This window comes from Zalophus californianus, chromosome 9 (genome assembly GCF_009762305.2).
Source record: "Zalophus californianus isolate mZalCal1 chromosome 9, mZalCal1.pri.v2, whole genome shotgun sequence".
Classification (NCBI taxonomy): domain Eukaryota; kingdom Metazoa; phylum Chordata; class Mammalia; order Carnivora; family Otariidae; genus Zalophus; species Zalophus californianus.
The window spans coordinates 74,072,387-74,086,143 of NC_045603.1; the positions used below are offsets into that span (position 1 = coordinate 74,072,387).

General features: G+C 34.9%; 1 long non-coding RNA gene across 2 annotated transcripts in view; it reads left to right on the plus strand.

The window, feature by feature from the left end:
• The window catches only part of LOC113922990, a 43,220-nt gene extending 36,824 nt beyond the window's left edge, over nt 1-6,396 (plus strand). For both annotated transcript variants that reach the window (XR_003520133.2, XR_003520134.2), the window contains exon 4: nt 6,316-6,396. This is a non-coding gene — a long non-coding RNA (uncharacterized LOC113922990). The remainder of the gene's footprint in view (nt 1-6,315) is intronic.
• Nucleotides 6,397-13,757: the final 7,361 nt, after the last annotated feature.

Below are 13,757 nucleotides of genomic sequence, written 5' to 3' on the forward strand. Positions count from 1 at the left end.
GTCAGTATGGAAATTATGTATGTGTGGGTTTATATGTGTGAATGTTGAATAACAAGGGAAAATGAGAAGAAACACCTGCCCACAGAAATAGAGCAACCCATATAATTCTTTCTCAAAGAACTGTTCTCAACTTCAAAAGACACATATTCTTTTAAAAATCAAAGATTCACAAAAACGAAGATATTTTCTAGCTATAATAAAGATGTTACAAATACTGCACGTTTGGCATTATCATATCAAAAACAAATCTTTTTCACATATTATCTCCTTTTACACAATAGCCCCAGGAAAGAAGTAAAGCAAGTATTAATTAGTTTTGAAACAAATGGTTTTACTAAATATATGCACAGGTTTTATATTGTTCCCATTCCCTCTCCCCTATGCCATTGAATTTCTTTTTCTTATAGATACTATAAATGCATTCCTCTAGTACTGACCTCTTATTTATTCTTTAAAACAAGATTAGTTAGAACATGCTGCATTACCATGATATTTTAGAGTAAGCAGATTTTGAAATAAGTGGACCTACATGATTTTATGAAACATTTGATTTGCACTCTCAAGAAATCTTATTATAATTAATATCACAATGGATAATTTATCTTCAAGATGGTTTGGGGTGAAATATTAATGTTGTTGACTGAAAAATCAAGGATTAATCATTTTGAATGAAATTATTCTCTGAGACTGCTGAAAGGACTCTTGGACCTTTGATGTACTTCTGTGAAGGATGCCTTCAAATGAAGATGGGGTGAATTTGAGCTCACAAGGCTGCCCACTAGTTTAATTAGTGTTTATAGTTTTCTGAGAAGAAAATAATGGACATTCATACTTCCCAAAAGGAAAACTGAAACACCAAAGAATAAACTTGAAAGAAAGTCATAATTTGAATAAATCATGGCATTCTGTGGTTCTGTCCCTTAACCTATCAGCTTCTTGGGGGCAAGAACTATACTGACCTGCTAAATAGCACCTAATATATGACTGTGTATATCTTAGATTCCCAATGACTACCACTTATGATCAGGATGATGCTTCCTTCGTGGAACCATACCACCTAATCAGTTCTGTCATTCTCCCCTTACATTTCCTCAGCCTCCTTTTCTTTGCTCTGTACTCCTGGCAGGTATTATTAAATATCCTCCAACATTATACCATGTAGTGGGTTAAACAATGTCCCCCCCCCCAAAACTTATGTCCATGTGCTAATATCCAGATCTTGTGAACGTCACTTTACTTGGAAAAAGGGTCATTGTAGTTGTAAAATTAAGGATCTTCAGAAGAGATCATCCTGGGTTACTCAGGTGGAGCCCTCATCCTATGACGAGTGTTACAAGACAGGAGAAGAGAAGACACAGACAGTGAGAAGGCTGTGTGAAGATGAAGGCAGAGCCTGGAGTTAAGTAGTCATAAGTGAAGGAATCCTGAAGCTATCAAAAGGTAGAAGGACACGTCTAGAGCTTTTAAAGGGAGCATGGCTCTACTGGTGCCTTGGTTTCAGACTTCCAACCTCCAGAACTGGGAAAGAATAAATTTCTTTTGTAAACCACCTAGTTTGTAGTAATTTGTTGCAATAGCCCTAGGAAACTAATACAAGCCACAATGATAAGTGATGGAGAAAAGGTTTCAAGAGCTAAAATAAGAAATATTTTAACTCTAAGCTCTAAGAATTTAATTTAGGCAACAGTCCCAGAAAGAAAAAAGGAGGATATGTAACAATGTAAAAAAAAAATAGAGCTACATTCTGATAAATTGATCTGTAAACAGAAGTAGATGACCACTTATTCAGTTGGTTAGTTTGTCTCTTCAACAACACCTAAAGTACTAAAAGGACACTTAGTGTATTCAAATAATGTTTTCTCATGCCTCAAGTTTCTCTGGTCCTATGTATGCAAGGGATAGGCATGACTACAGTGCCTAGAATTCTCTTTTTGAACTGCAGGGGAGGAGTTATACACTTCTAGGTTCTGTGGATGGTGTAAGAACTCAATTGACATAAGACAGATTAATAGGAGAAAAAAAAAACCTTAAGTTAAATACATACACCTGGAACCCCATAAAGATATGAGTCTCAGAGATGGCCAGATGACTGAGACTTAAATACCCTCCTGAGATAAGGAAAAAAAAGAAGGAATGGGAATTTGGAGTTTCTGAAGTGTGGGGAGGGGAAGTGATAAAGGGAAGGTGAGAGGAAAAAATATTTTTTAAACAAAATTTACTCTGCCATGCAGAAAAATCTGTCAGGTGCAAAAGTACTCTCTGGTAAAACTTAGCTCTGGACTGGTCCACTTTCTCACAGAATTTCTTTTATAAATGTAGATTTTCCCCCAAAATGAAGAAATATACTTTCTTTGGCAGTTAAGTGGAAGGGAAAGAACTTTTCCTTAGTCTACTGGTCTTGTTTGCCTTCTGCTCAAAATATTTCTCATGCCTCAGTGGCATATTTTGGGGTAGCACGTTCAGAACCACTTCACTAGTGAAGAAATAAACGTACTCAAATTTGTTTTGAGGTGGGAGGGTTCAGGGTTAGTCTTGTGTAGAAAGGCTGGAGGTGAAGAAGTTGATTCTTTACTATGTGAAATGTGTATGGTTTAAGAAAATGGTCACTTGATGTTATGCCTAGAAAAAGGCATAGAGATAGATATCTATATATTTTAGGATATAAAGCCAAAAATAATACTTATTAAAATAAAGTGATTTCCCAGGGCGCCTGGGTGGCTCAGTCGTTAAGCGTCTGCCTTCGGCTCAGATCATGATCTCAGGGTCCTGGGATCAAGCCCCTCATCAGGCTCCCTTGTTCCACGGGAAGCCTGCTTCTCCCTCTCCCCCTGCTTGTGTTTCCTCTCTCGCTGTCTCTCTCTGTCAAATAAGTAAAATCTTTAAAAAAATAAAATAGATAAAGTGATTTCTCATTTACAGGAAGCTTTCTCATCACTAGGAAGTATTTTTTTTTACTATAATCATGATCTTTATTTATTTACAAAATAATAAACCCTTAACCAGCCACTCTAATGGAGGGAGTGAGTATACAGATAGTCCAAGCCAGTGGTTAATCAAAGAAACCATTGGCAATTTCTCTTGGCAACAATAATAGGCATAATGGTTGTAGCTTTGAGAGGCAAGAGAGCCCAGCTGTATCTGTTTAAGCTTGATTAAAATCTCCCCATCAAGTATTAACTGTTCAAGTAGAGTCCAGAGACATTTCCCCAAAGGCTTCTTTGGCTATGATTTTCTTGCTGTGGTCATTTGATCAGGAAACTCAATTTCTAACATTTTAGATCTCCCCTGCTCTGAATCCTAATGTTGAGACTACGACACTGGCTGATCACTTGCCATTTCATCTGCTTGTTCACCAATTACCTCCGTATCATAGTGGACTTTGCCACTGGATCTTGAACTCATTTTTTAGTCCTCATTTTACTATGTTTTTGTGGCTTACTTTTGAAAAAAAAAATTAAGATATTGTCTCTTTTACTTTTTACTTTAAAATGGCAAAAACTAACTCACAAGCAAAGATATGTGTCAAGACAGCCTATCCCTTAAGCCCTGGGAGGTGCATACATTTTCCTCCACATCTTACTCCCCGCCTCCCCCAGGACCCTATGCAACATTTCCCTATTCTATTCCTAGCAAAGTCTTTGATACATAAACTAGCCCTTAAGGAAAAGCTGACAACATTACTGGAAACAAACAAACAAATGAACCAGATAATCCAGAGGAACCAGAGGCCACATTTCCCCCTCAGGATAACAAGTTCAGCTCCAGTCATAGTTCAGCTGAATTACTGAAGGATATTATTTTCTTAGAGCTCACATAGTGTGGTCTCTTAAAAATAAAATGAATTATTTAAAATCTGTACAGCTCTTCAGAGTCTATTAGGTGTGACAGAAACACAGAGATTCCTCAGTGACTAACGTAGTGCATAATTATAAATATTTCAACAACTCCAAAAAGACTTCAACATGCAATGCACCAAGTTACTGAAATTCCTCTTGTTGAAACACTCATATTCTGCCCAAGTAGAATCAGAAGACCTACCTTGAGATCTAGGTTGTCTCAATCTATTTTTTTTTTCTTAAAAAGAACAAAGGAGAAGATTTTGGAGACTGGGATTATGATTTGTATGGGTTTTAGACAAAATAAGTGGAAGGAGTCCAGTATTGATCAGTTACTCCAACATAAAAAGAAGAGGAACCACATCAATCAAGACTTATCAAGACAAGCCAACCAAGACTTGATTGGATCCTATATTTTTTCAATAAGAAAGTAATTTCCTCATTTTCTGATAATGAACTTCAGTGTCTCAAAAGGAAATAATCTGTCTGAATCCAATTTTAGGAAGACTTTTTCTATATCTTTTCTCAACTCAAAGGTAATTAGAATCCTTCTATGAGCATATTGAGTCCCTGTAAAACATTCTAAATGAACCTCTAGGATTTGGCTATTGTTAGATTAAGTTACATAAAATTACCTCATTTGGGTCAAAAATAGTAAAATATTGGCAATTTCACATGATTACTTCTTATTCAAATAAACTACAGTCCCCCTTCTTCATATAAGGGCCTAAATATTGTGCTCTCTGCTCATTTATGGAATGTAGATAAGTCTCAATTCTTTTAATGATTATTCCTCTTCAGATCTCTCTTCTACAAAGATCCTTCAGTTTTACTGTTTCCAACCACAATATATAGCAAAAGTCCAAATTGATATCACATATAATCTAATATCTATATAGTTGATTTAACAACTAGTCAAAGAAACAATTATCCCTCATATACTCTATGTTGAGAATTACTGGGGATAAATCCAACACTTGATCAGAAACTTCAGTTGCTCCTTTTTCATTTAATATTTGTTGTTCCACCATTGTTGGTTATTTTTGTGTTTTATGGTATGACTTCTATAGAGTATACCTCTCAATTATTTATTAAATTGGTTAATACCTAAGACCACTTTTTTTACATCAAATTCAATTATATTTTAACTATTGAAATATTATATGCATATTAAAAAATTCATATAATTGTACAACTCAATGCATTTTTAGGAACTTAACACATCCATTTAGCAGAAGGAGAGGAAAAAAATTTCTTTTCCTTCCTTTTAGGTTGTTTGGCTGCTCTAATAATTAAATTGACATAAAACAGAGTAATGGGAGAAAAAGAAATTTAATTTTATATGTACAGGAGCCCCACAAAGATATAACATTCAAAGATGGTCAGGTAATTGAGGCTTATTATATACTATCCTAAGCTAAGGAAATGGATGGGAGCCTGGGGTTTCAAAGGGGAGGAAGACAATTTATAGGAAGATGAGAAGAGCAGATGGTTGGTAATCAGATGTTTGCCATACCATGCAGATAAGTCTTTTAGATGTAAGAACTTATCTCTGGAAATAGCTCACTTTCTGGTACAGTTTCCCTCTATAAATTCTTTTAGGCAGTTAAGAAGGAGGTAAAAATCTCTTCCTGAGTCTGCTGGACCTTGATGGCCTTCAGTTCAAAATAATGCAAATGCCAAAGTGGCACATTCTGGGGTGGCCTTCTCTAACCTCCCACATAGCCAGCACCCAGATCAAGAAACAGATTATTACATTTGCATAAGAATAACACCAGCATTTCCCAAAGACCTTTACTATCACCCACCCTCAAGTGTCTTGCATCCTGACTTCAAATAGCATAGACTGGTTTTCCAGATGTATGTATATCGTATAAATGAAATCTTACAGTATGTACTCTTGTGTATGGCTTCTTTTGCTCAACATTATATTTGTGGGATTCATTCATACTTTTATGTCTAGTTGTACTTTGTTCATAAATGTTGCTAAATAGTGCTTCTTAATGTAAATATATCTAATTTGTTCATTCATTCAACTGTTTATGAACAACTAGTTAGGTAGTTTTCAGTGCAGGTATATAGTACTGCTGTGATAAATTCTGCTGATATATATCGAAAAGTGAAATTGATAGTTCCTATAGTATGTGAATTTGCAGCTTTCATAGGTTTTTCCAACCAGTTTTCCAAAATTTTGGGTCAATTTATACACTCATGAAAAGTGTATTTGAATTCCAGTTTCTTTGTATCCTTGTAACATATAGGATTTTCTAAGGGGTTTATTTAATCCAGTCCAGTGAGTATGTAGTGATATTTCATTGAAGACTTATAACTAATGATAAATCCATTTTCATATGGTTATTGGCCATTTGGATACTCTGTTTTGTTTTTCTTCTGTCTGAAAATGCATTTATTTTATTTTTATTTTTAAAAATACTTTTATGGGGTATAGAATTCTGAATTGTCATTTATTTTCTTTCAGCATTTTAAAGAAATCACTTCACTTTCTTCCACTATTACTGCTGAGAAATCAAGTGCCAGTGATATCATTACTTCTATAAAGGTAATGGTTGTTTTTCTCTGTCACTTTTAAGATTTCCTATTTGTCTTTTGTTTTCAAAAGCTTGACAATGATGTATCTAGGTATGATTTTCTTTGTCTTTATTATAATAGATTATGTATATTTCATGAGTCTTTAATGTTAAGTCTGTAAGTTATATAAATGTTAAAAAATTTCAGCCATTATTTATTTTAATAAAACTTGTGCTCCATTTTCTTCCTTTTCCCTCCCTTCTGTTACTCTAACTTCATGTGTATAAGGACATTAGAGGGTTTTCCACATGTCGCCTATACCTGTATATGTCTTTCCATTCAGTTTACATTATGTATTTTAATCTAAGTATTTTTATTGATATGTCATTAACCCTGTCTTCTCCAGCACCACTGTTCTTAAACCCCTGCACTAAGTTCTTAATTTTAGACATTATATTTTTTCCTTTCTAGAGTATTTATCCATTTGATTCTTTTCTACAGATTCCAATTTGCAGGTAAAATTTTCTGTTATTTTAAGGTCTTTTCCTTTTAATGAATGCTTACAAAGAAATAAGCACTCGCTCAAATCAAGAAATAGAACATTATCAGAAGCCCAGAAGGTCCTTCTTGTCTATTTTCAGTGACTATCCCCCAAGACTCACCACTAACACTGCAGGGTTTTTTGTTTTGTTTTCTTTTGCTTTGTTTTGCATATTTTTTAACTTATACAAATGTAGTCTTACAGCACGTATTCTTTTGTGTTTGTCTTCTTTGTCTCAACTGTGAGATTCATATTGTTGTAGGGAACTTGTAATTTCTTTGTTGTCATTACTGTGTAGTATTCCACATTTATCCATTCTACCAATGGATCTTGAGTCCCTTTCAAATTAGGGCTCATCAAAATAATATTTCTGTAGATATTTTTGTATATATTTTTTGGTATACATACATTGGAGTAGAATTGCTGAATCATGAAGTGTGCATTTTTTCAGCTTTAATAAATAGTTTTCCAAAGTGGTTTTGCCAATTTTACATTCTCATGAGTAAAGTGTGAGTATTCTTGTTGTTCTTCATCAACACTAGGTATTTTCTATATTTTTCCTTTTAGTCCTTTTAGTGGGTATTTGGTGGTATCATATTCTAGCTGAATTTGCATTTTCCTGATGACTAATGATATTGAAAATGTTTTTTACTTCTTTTGCCCATTCGGATATTATTTTTAATAAAGTTCTGTTACTTTGCCCACTTTCTCTATTATTTGCCTTTTTCTTATTGACTTGTAAGAGTTCATTTTATTCCAGTTAGGAGCCCTCATTCAAATATTGCAAATACTTTCTCCCACTCTGTGTCTTGCTTTTTGGGTATCTTAATTTTTTGGATGAACAATATTTCTTTTTTCTTTTTAAAGATTTTATTTAATTATTTGACAGAGATAGAGAGAACACAAGCAGGCAGAGTGGCAGGCAGAGAGAGAGGGAGAAGCAGGCTCCCCGCCGAGCAGGGAGCCTGATGTGGGGCTCGATCCCAGGACCCTGAGATCACGACCCGAGCCGAAGGCAGACGCTCAACCGACTGAGCCACCCAGGTACCCCGGATGAACAATAGTTCTTAATTTAGCTATGGTATAATAGATTTTTTTTTTGTTGGTGTTGTTTATGCTCCATTGAAAAAGTATTTTGTCTTCTCCAATGCCATAAAATTGAGGGAATGTTTTTTATTAACTGAAAATTTTATCAAGATAATTATAGATTCACATATAGTTATATAAAATAATACAGTGATCTCTTGTACACTTTTCTAAGTTCTCTCCCAATGGTAACATATTACAGAATATCACAAATAGTATATCACAAGTAGCACATTCATTGATACGATGCACCAGTGATAACAATCCACTGATCTTATTAAAATTTCTCATTTTACTTATACTCATTTGCATGAGCATATGAGTGTTTATTAAGTTCTATACAATTTTAGCATCTGAGTAGTTTCATGTATTCACCACTGAATAATCCCATAACCACAAGGACTCCTTGTGTTGCCTTTTTATAATCATACCTACCTGCCTTTTGCCCCTCCCATTATAAAATTAATTAATTATAATAATTTCATATAAGTGACTCTGCATTCATTGTTTGCTTTCTTTTGGATATTGGCCATACCTGCTCTCATGTCTCATAATTCTTTATTATGTGCCAGCCATTGTGTATAGAACAAGTGTAAAATTTCCAGATGATACTTTCCATCTGAGAGGATATCTCCTTTTTTTCATCAGGCAGATAGAATGAAGTTGCTGATCACATCAATCCAACCAAGGGTTGGTGCTGAGATGAAATTTTGGTAAGACTACTAAATTACCTCCAGATTATCCCTGTTCTTAGGCCATAGTGCCTCAGAATTTTATGTGGGAGCCTAGCAGATATGCAGCTCTGTTTTTCAGATGTTTTCAGCTTAACTCTGTAGCTTCATTCCCTAAGCAGCTTCAATATTTAGCAAAAGTTTTAGGAAAAATATAAGCCCTATTTTTGAGATCCCATGAGCTTCCTTTCCAATATTGTCATGCTAGCCCCACACAAAATCTCTTCTGGTTTTTATATTCCATGGCAAAGCCTTCTGCTATTTACTGGGCCTGAGTTATTAGCCTTCAGCAGTGCTGGTAATTAGTAACTGCCCATAGGTGAATAATGATTGTTTATCCCTGTCTTAATTCACCATTCCCTTTAGGTCAGTGGTTCTCAAAGTGTGGTTACCAGACCAGCAGCTGCACCATTACCTGGGAAATTGTTAGAAATGCAAATTCTCAGGGGACATCTCAAACCTACCAAATCATAAACTCCGGTTTTGGGGTTTAGCAATCTGTGTTTTAAAAAGCCCTCCAGGTGACTCTTATATATTCCAGAGTTTTTCAAAATTTATGATTCAGTAGGTTTGGGTGGGGCCTCAGAGATTTTGAGCAAGCATTCAGATGATGTTGACACTGCTGGTCTGTAGCCAAACTTTGAAAACCATTGCAATAGAATTTCATAGCGTGTCTGATTTATTTTCGGACTCCCTCCCCGAGCTGGTCTTAGTTAGATGGAATGAGATTTTATTCTGCCTTTCAGATTTTGGTCTAGCTCTTTACGCTTTTGTATAGCCGCAGAATTCAGCAATGTCATTGGAGAGAAACCAATGTGTGCTTAAAACTCTTCCTCTCCAATGTTGTCATTCTAGTCTTGTCCAATTGCTTAAAGTTTTGCTCATTCTCTTTTCCTAGAAAGCTTCCCTCTGCCAGGCTCATAGCTAACCCACTCCCATAATTGGCAAAAGTTCTTAGGGAATAAAAGAGCTTCCCTGAGTCTTCATATCATCCTTAATGTTTGTCCCCTCTGGGATTTTAGCCCATTGGTCTTTGTTTTACCACAGCTCTCTGGTACTTTTTAAAAATAAGATTTTTATAATATATTCCATTTTTTCTAGCTGTTTTCAGCAGGACTACTGCTCTGTTATGACCTACATGCTATCCAGAAAAGGAGTCAATTTTTTAAATTTCAAATTTATTGAGTAACGTGTTAAATGTATGATATAAATTTTTTAAAAAACTATGGAAGGATATAAATTGGAAATAAAATCTTTCAAAATCCACAAGCCAGTTCTTTTTCCATGAAACAATACTGTTACTGATTTCTTATGCATTCTTCTCAAGATACCTTAATTATATACATTATGCATGCATGCACACACATATACGCATTTGTGTAGATACCTTTTCTCCCCTACATTGTTCATAGCATGTCCTGCATTTTGTTTTCCTTATTGAACAACATATTTTGCAGAACTTTCCATCCCAATGCCTCATTTTCAAGTCTTAGAATTTTCTATGACCTCAAAAATTTCCTTTGAGCCGTTTGTAGTCAATCACCACTCCTATCCTCATAGCCCTAGGCAACTTCTGATCTGCTTTATGTCTCTGAAAATGTTCTTTTTCTGGGTATTTCATATAAATGGAATAATATACCATGAAGCCTTTTTTGTCTGGTTTCTTTCACTTAGCAAAATGTCTTTGAGGTTTATCCATGTTGTAGCATGTGTCAGTGGTTGGTTACTTTTTCTTTCTAAATCATAATTTTATGGTCATACTGCATTTTATTTGTCCATTTTCCAGTTGATGAGCATTTGAGTTGCTCATATGAATCTTCTCATACAAGTCTCTGAGTGGGTATAGGTTTTCCTTTCTCAGGTGACCTCTTGGTTTAATTATTTCTTTCCAGTTCTCCAGGCTTCTATTCAAGGACTAAGTGTTACAAGTTTGGTTCAGATTTACTGCCCACAAGGATTTTGCAGAAATGACAGTGCAGTGGGCAATTTACATGGGTTTGGGATTATTGTGAAGGGTAAATTGCACATCTGTAAGTAAGGTAAATTCAAACATTTACAGAACTAGTCAAGGAAGAATTTGTAGATGTGACAGATAAAGAAAAGAGATAATTGGTAGCAACAACTATTCTTACTACTTATGCTTTAGATTCAAGATTTTACAATTGCCATAGCAATCTCATGATACTGGTTAATTACCACTTTTAAAAATTATAAAACTAAGGATCATAACTACTAATAATTTGCTAAAGATACCATAGCTAATACATGAGAAAGTCAGGATTTAATATGAGTTCTGTCATGCCAAAATTTTCAAAGTCTTCTCAGAACTTTAATTCACTTATGAAAGAAGATTAATAAAGTATATCTTTAGTTGCAATATCTGTTGTTCAAAAAATAACTGTTAAATTAATAAATGCCCCAAACCCTGCACAATAGCAAAAAAAGAAAAGGAAAGGAAAGAAAGTTAGATAAGATCCTGGGTCAAAATTATTATGCAACCTCGTGTTATGTTAAATATTATACTTTAACAACTATAGAATTCTAGAGGGTTATGGGATTTTCTCATTTGCAAATGAGAAAACTGACATTCTTGAATAATCAGATCAGTACAGGATTACACATAACCTACAATAGAGCTGATATTAGAACCTAAAGTTCTAGAAGCTCAGTCAAGTGCTCCCTGCAATGTCCTGTCTCTGATAATAAATTCTTCATATGAGGTTCACCATGAGCTCCAGTTGTATTTGGAAGATAATTTGACATAAGAAAATTCTAGTTTAACAAAAATCTTGAGAAATGTTTTAACATTTAAAATATTTGGCCAGAAATCCTAGGTATCAAGTATTTCATTTCTCAAACATTTTTTTTTAAACCAAAGAAACCCATTTCCTATAAATTGAGATGAGCAAGTTCTGCTTTAACAAAGTATCATCTGGGTTCTTATTAAGAAAGTCCTTGGAGAGCTAAAGTTCAGACTGTATCCTGAGGAGTTAAGGCAGAGTGTCAGGTTATTTCATTACAGTGTTTGAACCACTGAGAAATGCTAGGCCTTATTAGTCTTTAGGCAATGATTCTACTTTGTTATGTTTTTATTTATTTTTTAACCAGGAATGTCAGGAGATTCATTTGTGAAGGCATTGAAACAATCATCTGAAACTGAAAACACTGGTGTTTTTCTTTTACAAATGAGCAACCAGGGACATTTTCTTTGCTCTCCTCTTGAAATGAGCAGTGATTGAGGGACATCTGAGGAGGCCAGCATGCAGGAGTCTGCCTAGCGGATCATTTGTTTCCAATTTTTGGAACACTGAGACAATCACAGTGATTATAGCTCTCACAGTGCACACTTTTCTGTTCTTGTGCAGTAATAATGTGGGCATGCATTAGTCATCTTCACCAGCTGATATCTTACTTGGCATTTCTGCCTTGACATCATTTTAATTAGCAGGACAACCACGAGGAACAACTCTTCCTCCTGACCAGTCCAAAGAAAAGAGGGCAACAAACACTAAAACTCTTACAGTATCACCTCCACCAACAAAAATGAACGAAGTAGGGGTGGGGACATTCATGAATCTACAATGAAACAAAAAGGTAAAAAACATGTCATATTTGATATCTTCAAGTAATAGGGTTTTAGAGGGATAAACAGTTAATTAAGGATAAGGATAAGAAATAAGGATAATTTCAATAAGATGGTTCCCAGGGCAAGCAAAGTTGTTTAAGTTTAGATTTCCTATGTATGGGGAGATGGATAGTTTAGCAATTTCAACTCAACTGAACCATGAGAAGCATTCTTCGAGAAAGCATTCTCTCTTTGCTCAGTAAATACTCCCTGAGTATAAAGCCCAAATGAGAGGGATGGGAACCCAGTTTAAAGTAAGTAAGAAATCTGAAGATAATTAGAGGAAATCTTTCAATTTTTAGAATTTTATGTAAGAAGACTATGTTAAGCTTCTTGAAATTTTAACTTTAGAATCTTAAGCTAAAGCCAAGCACTCCTCTAGTCAATGAAATTTCCCTTTTCTCCTTCCCCCCAGTAATGCTGTTAAGTTTTCTACTAATTTACCCATTTTCTTTTTCTTTTTTTTGTATTTTTTATTGTTCTCAGTGACATATATTGGCAATCAATAGATGAATCAATCACCATCAAATATTTATTGACAGGCACTGATGATAGGGACGAAAATATGGTCTTTGGAGTCAAAAGAAGTGGATTAAAGTCCCTACTTGCCATTATCTGCTTGTGTGCTTTCAGGTACTAATCTCTTTAAGTTCCTCATCTGTGCAATGGTGAAGCCAAGGAAGAAGTTCAGCCTCTTATGGTTAATGTGAAAATCATATACAGCATAACAGGACATTTTAAATAAAAAACTAAGTAATTAAGATCTATGATGCATATTATAAAAGATACTTTTATGTTTCAATTTGGCTAGGCTATCATGCCTAATTGGTCAGACACTAGCCTACATGTTGCTATGTAGGTATTTCATGGTGTAATTAATGTTTACAATCAGTAAACTTTACATCAAGTAGATTACTCTCCCTAATGTCAGTGAGCCTCATCTAATCGCTTGAATGTCTTAAGAATAAAAACTGAGGGTTCCTAAAGAAGGAATTCTGCCTCAAGTCTATAACATAAAAATCCTGCCTGAGTTTCCAGTCTACTGGCCAACATTACAGATCTTAGACTCAAGAGTACAATATCACCTCTTTCCTAAATTTCCAGCCAGCCTGCTGGGGATCTGTCCTGCAGGTTTTAGACTTGCCAAACCCTAACTGTGTGAGCAAATTCTTTAAAACCAATCTCTCTCTTATTCTCTCTCTCTCTCACACTCATATGATATGCATATACATACATATATATCCATCCAGACATCTTTCCTTAGGACATACTGAAAGCTAACAGAACCAAACCTCTGGCCATCAGCACTATTTATCTACAGGCCATGTAAAGAGAGTTGGGGGTTTCAAAGAATTAATTGAAAAAATTGGAGGTACATGCGAAAAGGAAACACTGAAGGCTTTTGGGTT